This window comes from Ascaphus truei, chromosome 8, assembly GCF_040206685.1.
Source record: "Ascaphus truei isolate aAscTru1 chromosome 8, aAscTru1.hap1, whole genome shotgun sequence".
Taxonomy (NCBI): Eukaryota; Metazoa; Chordata; class Amphibia; order Anura; family Ascaphidae; genus Ascaphus; species Ascaphus truei.
In genome coordinates, this window is record NC_134490.1 from 74,155,121 (window position 1) to 74,161,632 (window position 6,512).

Below are 6,512 nucleotides of genomic sequence, written 5' to 3' on the forward strand. Positions count from 1 at the left end.
AATACTCACACACAGACATCCCATAATACTCACACGCAGACATCCCATAATACTCTCACACAGACATCCCATAATACTCTCACACAGACATCCCATAATACTCATACCCATGCATCTCATAATACTCATACACAGACATCCCATAATATACACATCCCATAATACTAATACCCAGGCATCTCATAATACGCACATCCTATAATCCACAAGTTTCCCATTATACTCCTACATTCCCATAATACACACACATATATATATATATCCAAGTTAAACGCACGCATCCCATAATACTCATAAGTCCCCTAATACTCACACACCGACATCCCATAAAACTCTCACATGCCACACTATTCACATGCAGACATCCCACAATATTTACACACATATTCCAAAATACTCACAAACAGACATCCAATGACATTTCCATAATATTCATGTAGCCCTCTTTCTGACGCTCCCAAAGAGACTACTGGTCACTGTACACAACCTGTGGCTCCAGGAGATTTGAGCCTCTGCTAGCTGGGAGCCTGGGGTAACACTTATAGCGCAGCGCCTCCACTTACCCAGGATCCCTGTGATGTGAGATTCCCCTGTGCAAGAAACATATACACACACATATATGATGCAACCAACTTTACTATAATGCACGGTAACCTTAACACTCTATCATAGCAGTCAACACATAACATAACACTTATACTATAACGCTTATCCTTAACTCACTAATCGGTAGTATCCTTATAACGTGAGTGGCTCGGCCACGCTCTTAATGAGTATTGTCCTGTACAGTAGTGGCTCAGCCACGCTCTTACTGAGTATGTCTCTGTCCCGTCACCGCGTGCCCCACACACCGTGTCCTTGCGCTAATAGAAAGAAGGGCTCCGTGTATTAGGCCTTTGGTCACTCACTAGTGTCCTCAAAGAGTTACGCCTAAGGCGGGATCAGCGCCTGTTGACCGGTGTTGGTGCACTTAATGTAAATACCTTCCGGTCACGGCGCATGCGCGACCTTCCCACTCTCTCAGTGCACTCTGCAAGGTTGCGCAACAACATGGCGGCGCCCTGTACTAACGTGCCGCCGCGGAACCTGCCACACTCCCACCGAACGCACATAGGAGGTTCCTAACACATCCCTACATTCACATACATATATTCCATAATATGCGCATCGATATTCCATAATACTCACATACACACACATATCCCATAATACCCACACACACATATCCCATAATACTAACATACACACACATATCCCATAATACACGCAGCAATATCCCATAATACTCACACATATCCCATAATACTCACACACACATATCCCATAATACTCACACACACATATCCCATAATACTCACACACACATCCCATAATACTAACATACACACATATATCCCATAATACTCACATACACACACATCCCATAATACTAACATACACACACATATCCCATAATACTCACATACACACACATCCCATAATACATACACATACACATCCCATAATACTCACACACACATATCCCATAATACTCACACACACATATCCCATAATACTCACACACATATCCCATAATACTCACACACACATCCCATAATACTAACATACACACACATATCCCATAATACTCACATACACACACATATCCCATAATACTAACATACACATATCCCATAATACTCACATACACACACATATCCCATAATACCCACACACACATATCCCATAATACTAACATACACACACAAATCTCATAATACACGCACCAATATCCCATAATACTCACATACACACACACATCCCATAATACATACACATACACATCCCATAATACTCACACACACATATCCCATAATACTCACACACACATATCCCATAATACTCACAAACACATATCCCATAATACTCACACACACATCCCATAATACTAACATACACACACATATCCCATAATACTCACATACACACCCCATAATACTCACACACACATATCCCATAATACTAACGTACACACACATCCCATAATACTCACATACACACACATCCCATAATACTAACATACACACACATATCCCATAATACACGCACCAATATCCCATAATACTCACATACACACACATCCCATAATACTAACATACACACACATATCCCATAATACTCACATACACACACATCCCATAATACATACACATACACATCCCATAATACTCACACACACATATCCCATAATACTCACACACACATATCCCATAATACTCACACACATATCCCATAATACTCACACACACATCCCATAATACTAACATACACACACATATCCCATAATACTCACATACACACACATATCCCATAATACTAACATACACATATCCCATAATACTCACATACACACACATATCCCATAATACCCACACACACATATCCCATAATACTAACATACACACACAAATCTCATAATACACGCACCAATATCCCATAATACTCACATACACACACACATCCCATAATACATACACATACACATCCCATAATACTCACACACATATCCCATAATACTCACACACACATCTGTCACGGTAGCTTATGACAAGATATAATGAACACCAAATATCTGGGTTGAACGGAACGAGGCTTAGATATAATAAAATATATTTATTCCTAGTGTACACTTATTGTAAAGTGCACCCCATAGGCTCCTGCGCTGATTAGAACATTAAATGCCACTGAATCTGGGTACTTGTGTGGTAAGCCTGTCAGAAGAAGTGTTTGTCAAGTTTGGCTTGGTAACAGTGTAGTACTTGGTTGGAAGATACTTGTGTAGTATACTTGTGTAGTATACTTGTGTAGATACTACAGTGTAGTACTTGGTTGGAAGATACCAGCACTATGTACTTTATGTTGTCTGCAGTACACGCATCTATGGTTTACAATCTATATAGTACATAGTGCTGGTATCTTCCAACCAAGTACTACACTGTTACCTGCCTACTCCCCGCCAATAGCACAGACTGCAGCACTCCAGTTACATATGTGGAAGGGTTAATGCCCACGTTACTGACACAGTCCCAGGAGCCTTAATATAGTTAAGAGAATCTACTCCTTTTACTTGGATACTATATATAGAGTGTTTGTTAGAGCCTATACCTGTAGTGCTTTGAATTACCAAGCCAAACTTGACAAACACTTCTTCTGACAGGCTTACCACACAAGTACCCAGATTCAGTGGCATTTAATGTTCTAATCAGCGCAGGAGCCTATGGGGTGCACTTTACAAGAATAAGTGTACACTAGTACTTTAAGCACCTCCGTAAAGGACTCATATCGCTCCTCTTAGGGGTTCAGTTCATACCCTTTTTATCCATTTGAGTGTAAAATAGTTTAATTGCAACATGTATTAAAACTTTATTATTTTTTGCGCCGTTTTCGTTTTTAGTTTCTGGTATAGGGGATCTATTACCTTATTACTCTAGAAACATAAACATACAGTTTAGAGTGCAGCTATAGGGGTCCTTTTGAACTTCTCTGTTCACTCCTGCTAATATTTTCATGACATGACAAGGTGTAAACCACCTTCCTGGACCGCAGTCCAGTTAACCCCTTGCCTCCCTGGTGAGGTCAGGGGGTGGCCATATGGGGTGCAACCCCTTTAATACCGGGCCAACCCCCTCTCCCTCTACAACATCCCATAATACTAACATACACACATATCCCATAATACTCACATACACATCTCATAATACAGACACATATACATCCCATAATACTAACATACACACACATATCCCATAATACTCACACACATATCCCATAATACTCACACACATATCCCATAATACTCACATACACACATCCCATAATACTCACAGACACATACACATCCCATAATACTCACAGACACATACACATCCCATAATACTAACATACACACACATATCCCATAATACTCACACACACATATCCCATAATACTAACATACACACACATATCCCATAATACACACACATATCCCATAATACTCACACACACATATCCCATAATACTCACACAAACATATCCCATAATACTCACACACACATCCCATAATACTAACATACACACACATATCCCATAATACTCACATACACACATCCCATAATACTCACAGACACAGACACATACACATCCCATAATACTAACATACACACACATATCCCATAATACTCACATACACGCACCGATATCCCATAATACTCACACACACACACACACACACACATCCCATAATACTCACATACACATCCCATAATACTCACACACACATCCCGTAATACTCACATACACATCCCATAATACTCACACACACATCCCATAATACTCACACACATATCCATAATACTCACATACACACACATATCCCATAATATTCACATACACACACATATCCCACAATACGCGCACCGATATCCCATAATACTCACAGTACACACACACATCCCATAATACACGTACAAACACCCAAGTAACTGTAAATTATGAAGTAGGTCACTTCTCCAGTCTGGCTGCTGCCTGCTTGCCCCCTCTCTCTGCAGTGTCCTGGTGTCTGTCACAGATACTCTCCTTGTCCTCTGTCTCATCGCTCCCACACTGTCTCCTCAAATCCCCCTTCACCAATCTGCATCTCTAGTGCCTTCTGGTTCTATTATAGGTCCTCCTTCCTGGATCTCTAGTTCCTTATTGTTTTGTTCTAGGTCTTCTGTGGATCTCTCTTGTTCCTCGTGGTCTGTTCTGGTTCCTCCTGTTTGATTCTGTTCTGGTTTCTTAACGCTCAATCTCTATAGTTCCTCCTGGTTCTGTTATGGGTCCATTCTGTTTGTCTAGTTCCTGATGGTTCTGTTCTGGTTCATCTAGATTCTCCTGGTTCTGTATTTGGGTCCTCTTTTCTAGATCTCTATGGCTTGTCATTGATCTGTTCTGGGTCCCCTTTTCTGGATCTCTGGTTCCTCATGGTTCTGTTTTTGGTCGTCTGGATCTCTTTAGTTTATCATGATTCTCTCTCTTCGCTTCTCTCCCCCTATCTTACATTCTCTCTTTCCTCTCTTTCTCTCCCTCACTTCCCCTCTCTCTTTCTGGGCCCCAAACTTTATCGTGACTGCCAACTGTTTCCTCGTCTTTGAATCTCTCTGGTTCCTCCTGGTATTGTTCCGGTTCCTCCCGTCTGGATCTCTCTGGTTCCTCCTGGTACTTTTATGGTTCCTCCTCTCTGGTTTTGTCCTGGTTCTTCCACTCTGTAGCTATCTTCTTCCTTGTTCATTCTCTCTGGATCTCTTTGGTTCTGTTCTAGGTCCTCTTATTAGTATCTCAGATTCCGTATGGTTCTGTTCTTGGACCTCACCGCCTCTTGGCTTCATGTCTTTCCCCCCAAACCCCACACTCTCTTTTCCTATTTCTTCCCCTCTCTCTGGACCCCAAAATCTGCACAACCCCAATCCACTTATCTTATGTACATACAAATACATTTGTTACAGTAGAGCTTATACTTTTAAAATAAAGTAATATAAGTCTATTATGTATAATTTATAGCTTTGCAGTATATGTAATCTTTTTTAATTACTAAATTAAAAAGTGTTCAAATGAAACTTTTGAAGAGTAAAAATATCCGCTCTCACAAAGATACCCCACGATGCCAGGGAACACACGTTAAAACTAGTGGTTGTACCGAGTACCTGGAATTACCCGGTACCCGGCGTTACTCGGCACATTTCCAGCTACCCGGACATTACCCGGACCCGGCAACTGAGATGTGGGCTCAGCCGTCTGTCCAATAGGAACGCTCCGTCTCCTGCTCCGGTCACGTGGTTCCCCTGGCGGCTCACACAGACACTGTTTACCTGCTCCGGTGCTGTGGAAGTGATTCCTGCAGCTCCCCCGCCGGCTGAAGACACCTCCGATGCTGCCACCGCCACAGGACCGCTTCTGCTGGTCCTAGATGTCGCCGCCACCCTGCAGGTAAGTGCCAAACCGGGTACCCGACCGGGTAGAACCTTTAATTTTGGCCGGGTACCCGTTACCCGTTTTTTTTATAATTGAGGACCCTGTCCAACACTAGTTAAAACCGCTACTCTATCCATGCCTCATTCTTTCCCTCCTTGACTTTTGTAACGTTTTTCTCTCTGGGTGCCTATCTTCCGTTGAAGCTCTTTTCCCTGCAGACTGTTCATTACTCTGCTGCTCCAGATGTGTCTCGTTGAGATCTTTCTTCGCTCTCGAATTCCTATTAAACTGCAAATTAGTACAAAATTATTCAAAGCTCTGCACACAAATCCCAACTCTGTTCTCTTCCTCTCTCTCACGACTGTCTCCTTTCTGTCCTTACATCTCTGCTCTGTCTCTGCTTGGGGCTGTCTCCTTTCTATCATATCCCTGCTCTGTCTCTGCTCGGGCCTGTCTCCTTTCTGTCTTTACATCTCTGCTCTGTCTCTCTCCTCAGGGCTGTCTCCTTTCTGTCTTTACATCTCTGCTCTGTCTCTCTCCTC